At 36.9% G+C, this 18,740-nt stretch overlaps 1 protein-coding gene across 1 annotated transcript in view; it reads right to left on the bottom strand.

The window, feature by feature from the left end:
- Positions 1-18,740, bottom strand: part of CUNH4orf33 (chromosome unknown C4orf33 homolog) — a 60,908-nt gene that overhangs the window by 13,273 nt on the left and 28,895 nt on the right. Inside the window, exon 7 of the transcript XR_003795653.1 lies at positions 533-626. The gene's annotated coding sequence lies outside the window, so the exon portion shown is untranslated. The remainder of the gene's footprint in view (positions 1-532; positions 627-18,740) is intronic.

The raw sequence follows: 18,740 nt of genomic DNA, 5'->3' as shown, positions 1-18,740 counted from the left end.
CTATCTATACAAACATTTAAATTGTTTGTTAAAATGAACTGTCCTTTCATCATTATACATGTTTATAAACTGCTATTTCCTGCTCTGTGCCTTTGCTCATTCTGCCTCTATCACAGGAAAGCCATTCTCTGCCCCTCCCACATCAACTGTCCCTCTTAATTCCATTTTCTCCATGAAGTGATTCCTGCTCTCCTCAGATGAAAGTGACACTCCAAACCCACCCTCCCTGTGTGTCCAAAATATTGCACCTATATTTCCAGTATTTATCCATTTCTACCTTATTTGAAATGATGTATAAATGAAAACAACTTACCTCTTGCTCAGCTCTCTTGTAGAATGTAAAAATTTTATAAGCACTTGCTGCACTTAATTTATCACTTGTGTGTTTCTCAGCACGTAGTCTAGTGTGTTCAATGTGCCAATTGCTCCATAATTGCTCCATAAGCATTTGTGGCACAAAAGAATAATTAAATGAATAAGGTTTGTTATTTATTGGACAATCATCCATGTGGAGAATTTCTTTGCAACATACCTGTTACCAATATCTTCATATAATTATCTTCATATAATTCTCACATCTCCTCTTCCAGCTGGCAGTTGTTTTCTTACTTTTGAAAATTTCAGTCCTTTAAAATAATAAAAAGAAAATTAATCTCTATAAAGAAAACAAAAAAATACAGTTCTTAGATCCAGTTTTCACATGAAAAGAAATACTGCAGTAAGAATAAATAAAAGAGTGCTGAGACTGTCATTATTTTAAACACAGTCTTGTGGTTGTTTCTGGGTAGAGTTGAATAAGGCACCAAAAATATCATTTTGTTAACCTGCTTCTTCCATCTAGTGGCAAAAAGCAGTAAGAAACAATGTCCTAGAAAAACATTGTGATTAGATGGTTCTAAATGCCGTTTCAGGAATTACTTGATGGTGAGAGTCCAACATCCAAGGTTTAGGTTATGAGTATATGATAATTATTAAAAAAAATAATTCTAGCAAATTGGCAGAGTTCAGCTCAGGTAACAGTAGAATTACTTAAATTTGTAAGTGTATTTGCATGTTTTAACAAAGACTTCTGATATGTATATAAAGGTATACATCACCCTGCATTAAATTGTAATGGATTTGTTTTTGGATACATAGTTTTATTTCTGGACCAAATTATTGGATAACTATTTAGAATTCCATTATTTCCTCAGCTCTTGGCACAGGGCTACTGTGTTATTATAAGTTTCAAGAGGTTAAAACTGAGAGCCACTGAAAGTGACCTATCCCATTGGAATTACCAGTTAAAATACTTTTGCAATAACAATAGTAGGCAGTGAAATACATTATGACCTAAGGCATGGGGTCAAATTGGAGGAAAAGAGGTAAAGTTTAAAGGAGGTACAGTCAGCTGTTCTGCATTGTTCAAGCTGCTTCAAAGGCATTAATGAAAAGTTATATGCAACTGCACAGCGTAACTGTGCATGCTCTGCACTCTCAAAGGCCACCAGCTAATACCTAATACATGAGGTTTGACTGCCCTTCTAACACTTTGTTTGCCTCACTGCAAATGTAATTAATATTTTAGAAGTCAAATGTGGGTTATGCAGAAATGGATAAAATGTTCTCCAAGACAAGTTTGTCCCCTTCACCTATTCAACTGAGCCAGTTAACAATGCATAATGGTAATATAAATTAAGGGTTATCAATGTATTAAGTGGAAAATATATTAAGATTACATAAAAGAAATAAAAGTATTAGTGAGTACCATAATTATTTGAAATTCAATATTTTGTATTAAAAGACTTTTTGTTTGCTTCCTAATTTTCAAGAACTGAAAAACCTTGCCTTAACACCCTCAACCCCGAAAGCAAATCTGAGTGTAGAAGGATTGGCTGTTGGCTTTTCTCCTCTCCCTAGCCGCCCTCCTTGCTCAAATGAAAGTAGACTAAAGTTTTATGTTCTGTCACATATGGGGGAGAAGGAGGGGAAATAGAGCGATGACACAGAGGAAAGGGTGAAGCAAAGAAGATGGGATCATAGTGCAAAGCCATCTGAGCAAATAACAGGGCAGAAGGTGGTTCCCATTTCCCCAGTATTCTTGTGGCCAGTCTTCTTGGATTGGGCTAAGGAAAGGGTGCCAATTAACTGGGAGATCACTGGAGCCACTGCCACTGTTTAGATGCCCCAAAAGCCACAAGACTCGAAGCCTCACTCCCAATAATTAAATTAACACAAATGATTGTTGCCACATGGTGTCAGCAAGAGCCAGGATAGGGATGGAATCCGGTGGCCCAGCAGGACTGCTGGCACCTGTAGTGGAAACTAGTCTGGCACTTGTCATTTACTTCATAATCATGAGTCCTCACATTATAGGCAATTGAAATGTGTGGAACTCTCTTATGGTGTTATAATATAGTTTTGCTAAAACTAGAGTGTTGGTATTTAAAATTTTCTTTCACAATGAACAAGTACAGTTCTGGAGAAGTGAACTTCAGGCAAACTGTATATACACAGTTATTGGCATTAATATCCTATTCATTATGTTTATCAGTTCTTTGACCTTGATCAAATTATATATCCCTATTTTATGGATGATGATACCCATCTGATAAGGTTTTTATGAGGAACTAAGTGAGAAAATGATTATAAATTCCTTGGAAAACAGTAGATGCTCAATAGATATGAAATATTATTAAGTTACAGGGTACTTAATATATACTAAGAATTTTTGTACATTACCCTGCATATATTAAGGTATCTAACATTTACTTATATGTGCTTGTAAAATAAAATTAACAGTGCTCCCTTTGGTGCAAATATTTCTTTATCATAGCTTACCTTTGTAAACAGGCATGGTGATTTTTTTTAATAGATGTTTACCGGATTATAATTGCTTCACAATACTGTGTTAGTTTCTGTTGTACAACAAAGTGAATCAGCCATATGCATACATATATCCCCATAGCCTCTCCCTCTTGCGTCTCCCTCCCATCCTCCCTATCCCACCCCTCTAGGTTGTCGCAACGCACTGAGCTGATCTCCCTGTGCTATGCTGCTGCTTCCCACTAGCTATTTTACATTTGGTAGTGTATATATGTCCATGCCACTCTCTCACTTCGTCCCAGCTTACCCTTACCCTCCCCGTGTCCTCAAGTCCATTCTCTATGTCTACGTCTTTATTACTGCCTTGCCGCTAGGCTCATCAGTACCATTTTTTTTTAAGATTGCATATATGTGTGTTAGCATACAGTATTTGTTTTTCTCTTTCTGACTTACTTCACTCTGTATGACAGACTCTAGGTCCATCCACCTCACTACAAATAACTCAGTCTTGTTCCTTTTTATAGCTGAGTAATATTCCATTGTATACATGTGCCACATCTTCTTCATCCATTCATCTGTCAATGGACATTTAGGTTGCTTCAATTACCTGGCTATTATAGAGCTGCAATGAACATTGCGGTCCATGTGTCTTTTTGAATTATGGTTTTCTCAGGGTATATGCCCAGTAGTGGGATTGCTGGGTCACATGGTAGCTCTATTTTTAGTTTTTTAAGGAACCTCATACTGTTCTCCACAGTGGCTGTATCAATTTACATTCCCACCAACAGTGCAAGAGGGTTTCCTTTTCTTCACACCCTCTCCAGCATTTGTTGTTGTAGATTTTCTGATGATGCCCATTCTAACTGGTGTGAGGTGATATCTCACTGTAGTTTTGACTTGCATTTCTCTAATAATTAGTGATGTTTAGCATCTTTTTATGTGCCTCTGGGGCATCTGTATGTCTTCCTTGGTGAAATGTCTATAGGTCTTCCACCCTTTTAATTGGATTGTTTTTTTTTTTTTTGATATTGAGCTGCATGAGCTGTTTATATATTTTGGAGATTAATCTTTTGTCCATTGTTTTATTTGCAAATATTTTCTCCCATTCTGAGTGTTGTCTTTTCGCCTTGTTTATGGTTTCCTTTGCTGTGCAAAAGCTTTGAAGTTTCATTAGGTCTCATTTGTTTATTTTTGTTTTTATTTTCATTATTCTAGGAGGTGGGTCAAAAAAGATCTTGCTGTGGTTTATGTCAAAGAGTGTTTCTCCTATGTTTTCCTCTAAAGGTTTTATAGTGTCTGGCCTTACATTTAGGTCTTTAATTCATTTGGAGTTTAGTTTTGTGTGTGGTGTTAGGGAGTGTTCTGATTTCATTCTTTTACATGTAGCTGTCCAGTTTTCCCAGCACTACTTATTGAAGAGGCTGTCTTGTCTCCACTGTATGTTCTTGCCTCCTTTCTTGTAAATTAGGTAACCATGTGTGCGTGGGTTTATCTCTGGGCTTTCTATCCTGTACCATTGATCTATATTTCTGTTTTTGTCCCAGTACCATACTGTCTTGATTACTGTAGCTTTGTAGTATAGTTTGAAGTCTAGGAGCCTGATTCCTCCAGCTCTGTTTTTCTTTCTCAAGATTGCTTTGGCTATTCGGGGTCTTTTGTGTTTTCATATGAATTGTAAAATTTTTGTTCTCATTCTGTGAAGAATGCCATTGGTAGTTTGATAGGGATTGCACTGAATCTGAAGATTGCTTTGGGTAGTATAGTCATTTTCACAATATTGATTCTTCCAATCCAAGAACATGGTATATTTCTCCATCTGTTTATGTCATCTTTGATTTCTTTCATCAGTGTTGTATAGTTTTCTGAGGACAAGTCTTTCACCTCCTTAGGGAGGTTCATTCCTCGGTATTTTATTCTTTTTGTTGCGATGGTAAATGGGATTGTTTGCTTAATTTCTCTTTATGATTTTTCACTGTTAGTGTATAGGGATACAAGAGATTTCCGTGCATTAATTTTGCATCCTGCAACCTTACCAAATTCACTGATTAGTTCTAGTAGTTTTCTGGTAACATCTTCAGAATTTTCTACGTATAGTATCATGTCATCTGCAAACAGTTATATTTTTATTTCTTCTTTTCCAATTTTTATTCCTTTTATTTCTTTTTCTTCTCTGAATTGCCGTGGGTAGGACTCCCAAAACTATGTTGAATAATAGTGGTGAAAGTGGACATCCTTGTCTTTTTCCTGATCTTAGTGGAAATGCTTTCAGATTTTCACCATTGAGTATGATGTTTGCGGTGGATTTGTCATATATGGCCTTTACTCTGTTGAAGTAGGTTCCCTCTATGCCCATTTTCTGGAGGGTTGTTATCATAAATGGGTGTTGAATTTTGTCAAAAGCTTTTTCTGAATCTATTGAGATGATCATTCGGTTTTTATTCCTTAATTTGTTAATATGGAGTATCAGATTGATTGATTTGCGTATATTGAAGACTCCTTGCATCCCTGGGATAAATACCACTTGATCATGGTGTATGATCCTTTTAATATTTTGTTGGATTCTGTTCGCTAGTATTTTGTTCAGGATTTTTGCATGTATGTTCATCAGTGATACTGGACTATAATTTTCCTTTTTGTGATATCTTTTTCTGGTTTTGGTATCAGGGTGATGGTGGCTTCGTAGAATGAATTTGGGAGTTTTCCTCCCTCTGCAATTTTTTGGAAGAGTTTCAGAAGGACGGGTGTTAGCTCTTCTCTAAATGTTTGATAGAATTCATCTTTGAATCCATCTGGTCCTGGACTTTTGTTTGTTCAAAAATTTTTAATCACAGTTTCAATTTCATTACTTGTGATAGGTCTGTTTATATTTTCTAATTCTTCCTGGGTTAGTATTGGAAAATTGCACCTTTCCAAGAATTTGTCCATTTCTTTGTGGTTGTCCATTTTCTTGGCATATAGTTGTTTGTAGTAGTCTCTTACATCCTTTGAATTTTTGTGGTTTCTGTTGTGATTTCTCCTTTTTCATTTCTAATTTTACTGATTAGAATCCTTTCCCTTTTTTTCTTGATGAGTCTGGCTAAGGGTTTATCAATTTTGTTTATCTTCTCAAAGAACCAGCTTTTAGTTTTATTGATCTTTGCCATTGCTTTCTTTGTTTCTATTTCATTTATTTCTGCTCTGATCTTTATGATTTCTTTCCTTCTACTGACTTTGGGTTTTCTTTGTTCTTCTTTCTCTAGTTGCTTGAGGTGTAAGGTTAGATTGTTTGGGATTTTTCTTGTTTCTTGAGGTGAGATGGAATTGCTATAAACTTCCCTCTTAGAATTGCTTTTGCTGCATCCCATAGGTTTTGGATTGTCCTGTTTTCATTGTCATTTGTTTGTATGTTTTTAAAATTTTTTTCTTTAATTTTTTCAGTGATCTCTTGGTTATTTACTAGTACCCTGTTTAGCCTCCATGCATTTGTGTTTTTCACAGTCTTTTTCCTGTAATTGATTTCCAATCTCACAGCATTGTGGTCAGAAAAGATGCTTCACAGGACTTCAACTTTCTTAAATTTTCCAAGGCTTGATTTGTGACCCAAGATGTGATCTATCCTGGAGAATGTTCCATGAGCACTTGAGAAGAAAGTGTATTCTGCCACTTTGGGGTGGAATGTTCTAAAAATATCAGTTAAATCTATCTGGTCTATTGTGTCATTTAAAGCTTGTGTTCATTTATTTTCTGTTTGAATGATCTGTCCATTGGTGTAAGCAGGGTGTTAACGTCCCCTACTATTATTGTGTTACTGTTGATTTCTCCCTTTACGGTTGTTAGGACTTGCCTTATGTACTGAGGAGCTCCTATGTTGGGTGCATAAACATTTATAATTGTTATATCTTCTTCTTGGACTGATCCCTTGATCATTATGTAGTGTCCTTCCTTTTCTCTTGTAACATTCTTTATTTTAAAGTCTATTTTACCTGATATGAGTATTGTTACTCTAGCTTCTTTTGATTTCCATTTGCATGGAATATCTTTTTCCATCCCTTCACTTTCAGTCCGTACATGTCCCGAGGTCTGAAGTGGGTCTCTTGTAGACAGCATGCATACGCATCTTTTTTTGTATCCATTCAGCCAGTCTGTGATGTTTGGTTGGGGCATTTAATCCATTTACATGTAAGGTTATTATCGATATGTATGTTCCTATTACTATTTTCTTAATTATTTTGGGTTTGCTTTTGTGGGTCTTTTTCTTCTCTTGTGTTTCCTGCCTAGAGAAGTTTCTTTAACATTTGTTGTAAAGTTGGTTTGGTGGTGCTGAATTCTCTTAGCTTTTGCTTGTCTGTAAAGCTTTTGATTTCTTTGTCGAATCTGAATGAGATCCTCGCTGGGCAGAATAATCTTGGTTGTAGGTTTTTCTCTTTCATCACTTTCATCCTGCCACTCCCTTCTGGCCTGCAGAGTTTCTGCTGAAAAATCAGCTGATAACTTTATGAAGATTCCTTTTTATGTTATTTTTTGTTTTCCCTTGCTGCTTTTAATATTTTTTCTTTGAATTTAATTTTTGTTAGTTTGATTATTATGTGTCTTGGTGTGTTTCTCCTAGGGTTTATCCTGTATGGGACTCTCTGTGTTCCTGGACTTGGGTGACTATTTCCTTTCCCATGTTAGGGAATTTTTCCACTATAATCTCTTCAAATATTTCCTCAGGCCCTTTCTTTTTCTCTTCATCTTCTGGGACCCCTATAATTTGAATGTTGGTGCATTTAGTGTCATCTCAGAGGTCTCTGAGATTGTCTTCAATTCTTTTCATTCTTTTTTCCTTATTCTGCTCCTCAGTTGTTATTTCCACCATTTTGTCTTCCAGCCCACTTACTCGTTCTTCTGCCTATTATTGTTATTGATTCCTTCTAGTGTATTTTTCATTTCAATTATTGTGTTGTTCATCTCTGTTTGTCTGTTCTTTAGTTCTTCAAGATCTTTGTTAAACATTTCTTATGTTTTTTCAATCTGTGCCTCCATTCTGTTTCTGAGATTCTGGATTATCTTTACTATCATTACTCTGAATTCTTTTTCAGGTAGATAGCCTATTTCCTCTTCATTTATTTGGTCTTATAGGTTTTTACCTTGCTCCTTCATCTGTGACATATTTTTTTGTCTAATTTTTTTTTTCTTTTTGATGAGTGGGATAATGTTCCTGTCTCACTGGTTGTTTGGCCTGAGGCTTCCAACACTGGAGTTTGTAGGCTGTTGGGTAGAGCTGGGTCTTGGTGCCAAGATGAGGACCTTGGGGAGACCTCACACAGATGAATATTCCCGGGGTATGAGGTCCTCTGTTAGTCCAATGGTTCAGACTCGGAGCTCCACTGCAGGAGCTTGGGCCCGACCCCTGGCTGAAGATCCCACAAGCCATGAGGGGTGCCAAAAAAAAGAGAACAATAACAAAGTAAAAAGTAATATTAGACTAGGAAACTAACAGATATGTTAGAAAGAATATAAAAATGTAGATGAAACAACAACCAGAAGGTAAAACAGAACCACTATAGTAAAAAAGAGAAAAAAGAAAAACAAAGAATAACAAAGTAAAAAATAAAATTAGACTAGGAAACTAACAGATGTTAGAAAAAATATAAAAATATAGATGAAACAACAACTGGAAGGTAAAACAGAACCACAATAGTAAAAAAGAGGAGGAGAAAAAAAAAAGTGGAAAAGGCCGTGGTTGTGGAGGGCGTGGCCTAAGCAAGGGCAGGGTTTGGGCAGTGGTGGGGGGGCCTATGCGTAGGACCCATCTCGACCCCACCCTCGGCATGGTGATTTTTATAAACAATTTTCAAGGCTCCCTCCAAGTCTTTGGGTAGCCAATAAACAATTACAATTAAAATTATGTCAACATTTGTGTCTTGCTTTTTGGAGTTTCTTAGAAAATCTTAGCTGAAGAGCTCAAGATTAATGCAAGGAAATTTAAAAATAAAAAATTTAAAGCGAAAGGAGGCAGATGAATAATAAAAAGAAAACATCTGTTAAAAGTAGGAAGATAAAATTATCACTTAAAAACTTTTAATCCTTGAAGAACAGAAACTCTCATGAATTTCTAGAAGTCTTGCAGCATATGTTTACATGAAGCCATGAGCCCAAAGAATGAAAAAAAAAAGTCATTCCAAAGCACCCAATTAATTTTTCTGTCCCATGGTAATCCGAATTGGAATGAGGCTATAATATGGTAAAATTTTTTGTAAAAAACATATTTAGAGAACACAGACATATTTTCCTCCTATCTGGATAGAATACATTCAAACTAAATGCCTATTCAAGATTTGAAACTTTACTCTTTGTAATTAAGGAGGAAGAAAGAAAGACAGAATTAATTTGCACACAAATGCATCCGAGTTATGATGCCCACTCACTCTTGTTTACTCTTCTGAAGTCAACCTGTAATTATTAGTTGGTCACCTTTAACAGGCAAAATATTTCTGAAGGACTCCCAAGATCACAACAAAAATACAAGATAATTTTAAAATATTTTAGGTTTTTAGGTGAAAGTTCTTTCTTTGCATGTCACATACTTGCTTTTTCTTTCTGAGTCTACACATGGTTTTAAATAAATTCAGGAGTAATAGATGTGCTCCAGTTTTGACTCAAACTACTGGACTTTAATGTAGAATTTTTTTTACAGAATATCAAACCTCTCTGATTTACCCATACCAATCTGTATGTCTCATGGGCACAGGTTTGATGCTGAACACTCTTCAACAGTTCTAAACTGTTCTGCTTACTATTTACTAGCAAAAGGACCTCCGGCATCCAGCTTTCCTTCTCATCTTTTGAAATAAAATTCTTTTAGAATTTTCTGCAGGTGCTCCTGAAAAAGTTTATCCCAAACTGACAGCCACTTAAATGTAATCCTTTCACAATAAAACTTTATCTGAAATGCTAATAATTAGAAATATTTACAAGTATAACCAATATATTCCATTTCTCTGTAATACCTATTAGAAATTTTATAGCATCAATTTTATTATAAACACATGGTAGAAAAGAAAAAAATTACTCCAGCAAAGTTTCCATAGGACAGGAAGAACTATGACCCTCCCTAACAAATAGTCACATCCCTGCAGAATTGGAAAATGACAAAAAATAAGTCAAATACCCATTTGGTAAAAAGCAGCAAGCATGCAGGGCCTCCACAGCATGCTGCAATAAGAGTTAGAATCAGGATGGCCTTCACTTTTAAAAACTTAAAACAAAAATACATTTTCAACATTATTTATAACTTAATATATCTTATCAAGGTTAAGGCATTAAGTTTCATTATTTACTAGAAAGTTTATGATTAATAATGTTTACTGGCCTTGGTTGTGTTCATTTATTGATAATGGTGACAGATCACTGTGGCAAATATATGGTCAGAACAATGTGACAAGACCAATATCACACAGCCTAAGTCTGAGAGGGCTACTTAGAGTCAACACAAACAATGCTTACTTCTTTTTTTTTTTTTTTTTTTTTTTTTGCGGTACGCGGGCCTCTCACTGTTGTGGCCTCTCCCGTTGGGGAGCACAGGCTCCGGATGTGCAGGCTCAGAGGCCGTGGCTCACGGGCCTGGCTGCTCCGCGGCATGTGGGATCTTTCCGGACCGGGGCACGAACCCATGTCCCCTGCAATAGCAGACGGACTCTCAACCACTGCGCCACCAGAGAAGCCCATGCTTACTTCTTTTAAGGTTGTTTGTTCTTTTAAAATAGTATGAGAGGGCTTCCCTGGTGGCTCAGCGGTTAAGAATCCATCTGCCAATGCAGGGGACATGGGTTCAAGCCTTGGTCCAGGAGGATCCCGCACCACATGCCGCAGAACAACTAAGCCCGTGTGCCACAACTACTGAGCCTGCACTCTAGAGCCCGTGAGCCACGACTACTGAGGCCCACATGCCTGGAGCCCGTGCTCCGCAATGGGAGAGGCCACCGCAATGAGAGGCCCACGCACTGCAGGGAAGAGTAGCCCCCGCTTGCCGTGGCTGGAGAAAGCCCACGCACAGCACGAAGACACAACGCAGCCAAAAAAAGAAAAAAAATAGTATGATAGTGCTATTAATGGAGGGAAATTCTGTTTATCTTTTCATTATTTGCATAAGTTTAGAGGAAGCATTTTCAGCAACTCTTAACTTACAATCTGACTTTAGTCTTAATATGACATTTGTTATATCTCCTGAACTAAAACTGGGAACAGATCTTCATTAATTAAATTATTTTCATTTATTCAAAATTATTTCTAGGGCTTCCTGAAACAAAATAGTTAGCTTATACTATAGTGGGTAAAAGACAAATTAGGCACAAATCATGTCCCCATGAAGCTCACAGTTTAGTTGGGAGATAATTGGATAAGACAAAATGCAAAAATGATAAAGTGTAATAAAAAAGACATGCAGAAAAAAATTTTTTATAAAATTTTTGGAAAGAGAGCTTACTAGCAACAGAACATTGAAAGTTGGCTAGGATGTGTGTATGTTCTAAGAAAAAGGTTTTCATTCATTAATTCACTCATGTTTGGACCGATTACTCTATAAAGACACTAATTTAGATCTGTCCACTCTGTGAGAGAAAACTGAAAAAAAAAAGGTGTGGTAATTTCCTTTCCCACTCACCAGAATATAGCCAGGCTATGTGTCATAGCTCTGAATTTCTTCACTGTTGCACTGTAGGACCTAAAGCAGAAGTTCCCAGGAACCTAGAATTCAATCAACATGTCCAATTGTATTTGTGTGTGTGTGTGTACAAGTAGACAAGACTACGCTCAGAACCATTTAAGTGGCCAACCTGTGGAAAGACAGACGGTTTAGAGAGTTTTCTGAATGAAAACTATAGACAGAGGTTTAGGGAATTAGAGGATTTTGTATGGAGGTGGAAACCCATGACACTCCTATGCAGAGCCCTTGGGATGTGATAGAGCCTTTGACTGGGTGGGAGAGAAATTTGAGGAGGCTGACCACAAAGAAAATAAAAGACTTCTGTGTCCGAGCTTGAATAGGAAGCAGTTGAGTCATGAGTTCAAGGGAACACTGTGGTTTTGTACTATCAAAATACTAATAACCAATGTAGATGAAAGAACAGAGAATACTTCCATAAATATTTTGCACTAAGTAAGACTCCTAGAACTCTTAAAACATCCTAGGAAAGGTGAGAAGACCCCTGAAACATGATTGATAGTGAGTGTCCTGTCAGCCAGGTAGGTGTGGTCTTGGAATAGCTGATCCATTTTAAAGAAATGTAACATTTCTTTACCCATATTATAAAAACAAATTTTCTATCTGCTGCATATTCAAGTATTCAACAAATATGTATCAAGTTCCTACTGTGTCAGGCATGGTTCTAGGGAATATCTCACCTGGAGTTTATATCTGAGTAAGGTGAAGAGACATATAATAAAAAATATTTAATATGCTAGGTGGTGATAAGTGATATTAATAAAAATACATCAGAGTAAGTAAAATAAAGGATGAATAAGAAGGAACTTGCTATTTTATATGACATAGTCAGAGAAAGCCTATGTGTAAGCCTAAGTAACATTTAAGCAGAGATTTAAATTCAGATGAGGAAATTAGTCCCACATATATCTGGAGAATGTGTGTTCTAGACAGTGTTAACAGCAAGAACAAAGACCTTGCAGCAAGATGGTGCTAATTATATTTGGGGAGTTGATGAAGCTGACATGCAGAATGAGAGGAAGACCAGTTATACATGAGGTCTGAAAGATAAATGATTGAGACCAATAACTGAGATGGCAAGCCACTGGCACTGCTGAGCAGGTATGGCATGACCTCACATTATAAAACAGTCTCTGAAGTTCTGCTTCTACCCATGAAGGGGTAATTGCTATGGGACTTTCTTGCAGGGCTTGCTATGGGTCCTGTCACAAACAAGTAGAAAAACTGGATAGATTATATGAAGCCAGCATTATCAGATGTTAGACAACAACCAGCTGTTGGCCTGGAAGCAATTTCCAGAACTCAGCACAGGGAGAGATTTTAAAAGTTTCAAAAGGATCAATCTGTTAGAGTAACGAAATGTTACTTCTGATAGTAGGTTATTAAAGGACTGCAGCTTCTGTCTCAGGTGTGCACACTTCTCTCTTACTCTCCTGAATTGCTTGTTCTGGGGCAAGTCAGCAGCCATGTCATGAGGCAGCCCTGTGGAGAGGCCCATGTGGTGTGGAACTGAGTGTGGGCAGCCAGTTGAGTGAGCTTGGAGGCAGATCATCCCCTAGTCAAGCCTTCTGATGAGACTGCGGCACCTTTAACAGCCTGTCTACAATCTCATGAGAGACCTTGAGTCAGAACCACCCAGTTAAGCCATTCTCAAATTCCTAACCCACAGGAACTGTGAGATAAAAAATGTTGTTTTAAGATGCTAATTTGGGGAGTAATTTTATATGCACCAATAGGTAACTATTAGAATATCTGGAATGAAAATTTAACCTGGTAGAACTGACAGCAGCTTAGACACTGCAAAGGAAGGCTCAGTGAATGTGAAGACATAGCAATAGTAACTCTCTAAAATAAAGCATAGAGAGGAAAAGGCAGGAAAAGAAATGAATAGAATCTCAATGACCCATGTAACTAACTCAAGCAGGCTTAACTGAGGAGAGAATAGAACAGAAAAAAAGTATTTTTAAAAACCAATAGCTAAAAACTTTCCAAGTTTTATTAAAACTACAAATTCAGAGACCCAAGAAGCTCAACAAAACCCCAATTAAGATAAATACCAAGAAATCCATACCATGGCACATTATAAGCAAGTTGCCAAAACTCAGTGATAAAAAGAAAATCACAAAAGTAAGTGACCAAATAAAGACACATTATAAACAAAGGAAAACAAAACAAAACAAAACAAGAATATAGCACATTCCATCAGAAACTATGCAAACAAGAAGGCAATGAAATTATACCTCTAGCATACTGAAAGGAAAAGTCAACCTAGAATTCCATGCCCAATGAAACTGTCTTTCAAAAATTAAAGACTTTTCAAACAAGAAAATTATGAGAGAATTCCTCCCAGCATATCTATACTCTAGTATATATTAAAGGAAGTTCTTGAGGCAGAAGAAAATAATGCCAGATTGAAAAACAAAAAAACTTAGATTTCAAAAGAATGAAAAGTGCTAGAAATACAGGGGGAGATTTAAAAAATTACTTGTCTCTATTTTAAAAAAAATTAAATATAACTGACTAACAGAAGCAAAAATAATATACTGTGGCTAGAAGAGTAAAGTAATATATTCTAGTTGTAGACTGTGAATTCAGTGAGTAGAAGTTGAGAAGAATCTATTCAACTAGTAGAGTAGAATCTACTCTTTGAAAGACACATTTAAGAAAATGGAAAAGAAAGCCAAGTCATAGACTAGGAGAAAATATTTGCAATACATATATTTGTCTAAGGATTTGTATCCAGAATATATTTTTAAAACAGCTCAATTATAAAAAGACAAAAATAGGCAAAATATTTGAACAGATACTTCACAAAAGAAAATATTTGAATGGCCAATAAGCACAAGAAAAGATACTCATAATCACTGGTCAGCCAAGAAATACAAAATAAAACCACACTGAGAAATCAGCACACCAATATCTGAGGTTTAAAATTTAAAAGACTGACAATATCAAGGTTGGTGAAAATGTGGAACAATTAGAACTCTCTGTTAGTTCTATAAAATGGTAAAGCCACTTAGCAAACAATATATCATTTTCTTAGAAGCTAAACGTACTGTTACCATATGATCCAGTAATTTTGCTCTTAGATATTTACTGAAGAGAATTAATAACTTACATTTGCAAAAATACATGTATACAAATGTTCATAGCACCTGTATGTAAAATAGCCAGAAACTGGAAGCAACCCAAAGGTCTATCAACAGGTGAATCAATAAACTGTAGTATATCCATACAATGGAATACTTCTGAGCAATAAAAAGGAACAAACTACCTATACATGCAACAACATGAATAAATTTCAAAAACATCATGTCAGTGACAGACCCCAGACACAAAGACTGAAATCATAGTATATAATTATATGAAATTTCTAGAAAAGTCAAAACTGTAGGGACAGAAAATAGATCAGTTGTTGCTTGGGTTTGAGTGGGGGAGTGGGAATTGACCACAGATAGGCACAGGGGATATTTTAAAGTAATCAAATTGTACATTTAAAATGAGTACATTTTATTTTATGTGAATCTTACCTGAAAAATGTTGCTTTTAAAAAGTAGATTCTGGCTTCTGTTTAGAGAATAGGCATGGGGGTTGGGGTGCAGGGGAGCAAGGCAAAGGGAGAAGCAGGGAGACCAGTTCAAAGACTACTGCAATAATTTAGGGTCTCAATAATCCAGGGAAGATGACAGTGGTTTGGGTAAAAGTGGTAGTAATGAAGGTGTTAAGAAGTGGTGAGATTCTGGATAGATATTTCAAAAGTGGAGATGATGAGATTTGTCAATGAATTGGATTTGGGTCAAATGACAAAGAAATTTCCATCCTGAACTACAGAAAGACTTGCCATTTAAGATAACTTGGGAAATATCAGGTATGGTGGCTGAACAGTGTTCAGCTTTGGACATGCAAATATGAGATGCTCATTAGACAGCTTAGGGGCAATACGAAGAGGTGTGCATATGTTCATGCACACACTAGGAGGAGGAAGGCATACACTTGGGAATCATGAGCACGTACACTGTATTTTAAACCACTATATTGACTGGGATGACCAAGGGAGTAAATATATAGAAAGAAGAGGTCTAAAGATTGAATCTTGGCAAATTCCATTTTTAAAGTTTGAAAAAAGAAGGAACAAACCAAGAAGAATTAGAAGGAGAACTGAGAAAGTTATATCCCCGAGCGAAGGGAGGGACATCTAGGAGGGAATGATCAACATTGTAAAATTCTGATAAACAAGTGAGATGATGTCCAAAAAGATCATAGTAACGTTAAGAGCAAATTATCTGAGATACCATTTCTCACCTATCTGAATAGCAAAATCTTGAAAGCGTGATAACATACTCTGTTGGAGAAGCTGTGGGATAACAGGAACTGTCATACTTTAATGGTAGAAATACAAATTTCCCTATGGCACATAATTTTGTACTTTCTAGCAGAAGTGTGTATGTGTTTGCCCTTAGACTCAGAAAATACTATTCCTAGGATCATATTCCAAAGATATACTGGCAAAAATACAAAAGTCTGTATGAAGTAACTAGTTCAGCAGCAGAACAGCAATCTACTTTCTTCTTTTATATGGGAATGTCCTAGGTAAAAAGAAAGTGACCCAATCAAATCTCCTCGTAAACCACATCGTGACAAATCTGGTAAAATAATGATATTTGCTCGCATTTCCTTGTCAATGAAATACTTTCCGCAGGATGTATTTGGTTGGTTTAAGATTGCTTATGATAAAAAGAAAATGCTAGATTTGGATTTGTGGGGTATGGGTCCTTGGAAAATGTCACATAATCAATGTAATAATCTGAATATAAAATGGAGATGTCTATTGACTAAAATATAGCCCCCTTTACTATTAAGTCCTGTAGCTGAAAACATGGGACTTGCTGCCTTTGTTCTTTTCACAGGGGATATTGCCTAAATCCACCTCTCACCCAGTTTTAATTAGCCATGCTAAATGAGAACCTTTGGAATTGCCTGAATCCTCCCCAGGCATTAACTCTAAGCAATACAGAATTCCAGGAGGGCAATAATAGATCACTGTTCTAATTAAGGAAAAGGTTAAGGTGGAGTTTTGATTCCCATTAACCCCCTTTAATCAGTCCCAGCTACTATATAAGGCAGAAGTTTCCTGAAGGAAAGTAATAGATTGTCAAGGATCAAACAAGGTGGCTCCTCTGATTGCTTCAGTTACACCTAAACTTCAAAACTAAACAGGAAGCGCAACAGACCAAGGCAGTCTATTATGCCAGTATGCGTCTAACTTAACATCTAACGCAATGCCTTTTTATCAATCCCAGATTCAAAATCTAGCCAGACATGGTTTGCATTTTCATGGACTGGAAATCAGTGTTATATTATTATATTGCACATTAAACTTCCTGGCATATTGCCATAATCTAGTGAGTCGGGATTTGTACTAAACAACCATTAAGAGCAAGTTAGTGCACTACATAGATGCTATTATGCTAAATGACTTCTCAGAGGAGAAAGGTCGAGAGGAGTTAAGAATCACAGTCACCTTTATGACAGATAGAGGATGGATGATAAATCCAGCTAAAATTCAAGTCCAGCCCAATTAAGAAATTCCAGGAGCAACAAGAGACATTCCTTAAACTGTGAGAAATAAGTTACTGTCTCTAACAAGCAAGAATCTCACAGCTAGGATTTGAGTTTTGGCAAAATCACATTGCTCCTATAAGAATATTGCTAGCCCCTATCACAAAGTTATCAAAAATAAATCTTATTTTAAGTGGGGTTCTGAGAATTAAAAAAAGATTTGCAGAGGATGGTGGCGCAGGGAGCCCAACTAAGACCTCATGATCCAGCTGCTCAGATTATTTAAGAATATTCACCTCCTAGAATATATGTAGATGTGAAGCCTTTGGGAGAAATCAAATAGGCCTACTCAGCAAGACCTCTTGGATTTGGACTTCAAAACTAAGAGGCAGCTGTTCATTAAAGCCCATTTGAAAGACAGCTGCTAGCTTGTTACTGGGTATTGGTCAAACTGCCCCCAACACAGAAGAGCATCAGATAATTCTGAGGCTAGGTATCAATCCTGCCTTGGACGATGCCAGAGAGATATTGAATAGAGAAAAGGCAGCATAGCAAAGTTGACTAAGAGGCAATGCTACATGGAAGAGTGCAGTAGGTGGGAAGTTTGGGGGGAGCGCACTGAATACGAGAGCATGTTGCTCACAGAGCCAATGAGAGAGCCCTCCAAGGATCTCCCTTCCCTACACTGCTCAGTGGTCCAAGCCCTGTGATTCTTACCCCAGCCAAGACAAGCAGCTGCCTGGTTCACTAAAGGGAGTTCCTGCTTTGAGGCTGTGTTACTGTTTAGAAATTAGCAGCTATGTGCCTTGCTGATAGAAAAAACCTTGAGGGGAGAAGGAACAGGCAAGGCTGCAAATTTGGCAGAGTTGAGAGCTGCTAGTTTAGCAGTGGGAGAAGAACTGGGCCCCTGATCTCAGAGGAGCATTTGGATATTTGCAGACTCTGGGCTGTAGTCAACTTCAAATGCGCCCTAGATCATTAGACCATAGAGAATATCCTTATGTGGCACTCAATTAAGAAAATCTCTGTGGAAATTAAGAAGAATGTGGGTCATGGGGATGTTCACCAAAAAAAATCGGTTTCCAGCTCTGAAAAGAGACCGGAATTGTAAGCAGATGCCTTAATCAGATTCCTGAGTTAGCTACCTGGGTTCTTAAAACCAGCAGGTATGGAGGTTTGGATACAGAAGCAACCTGTGTCTTCCCTAGCAGAGGTGAATGTTACATAATGACACCTGTAAAAACCTGTACCATAAAATCTGAAACAAACCAAATGGGATCCAGAATTTATTGAACAATGGACTCTAGTCACCACCCCTATAATAGGGAATGTGGTATAGGAGAAGTCATTTCTGCTGAGAAGGAATAGAATGATCCTATAATATTAACTAATACATGCTGTGTCAAAAATTAATTTCTCTTCTACAGCTGTGTGGTATAACAAAGAATTTGTAAGTTTATTTATACAATTAAATAAAAAGCAAGATTTATGCAAACAGTGATTCCCCAGGATGAGAAAGTATTTTGAGGAAGCTGAATTAAACCTCCCCATAGATACAACACCTATGGAAACTAACTGGCCAGAGAAGGCAGTGAATTTGGCCTCAGTAACTTATACTCAAATGCTTCCATCAACACACTGTAAAAAGGTTCAAATTCCTGTGGATAAAGGAAGAAAAAGAGTAATTGAGTTG

The sequence above is a fragment of the Monodon monoceros genome, unplaced genomic scaffold, assembly GCF_005190385.1.
Source record: "Monodon monoceros isolate NGI ecotype Baffin Bay Population unplaced genomic scaffold, NGI_Narwhal_1 Super_Scaffold_20, whole genome shotgun sequence".
In the NCBI taxonomy this organism is placed as follows: Eukaryota; Metazoa; Chordata; class Mammalia; order Artiodactyla; family Monodontidae; genus Monodon; species Monodon monoceros.
The sequence above is the reverse complement of the archived record's forward strand: the minus strand, read 5'-3'. Positions and strand labels throughout refer to the sequence as shown.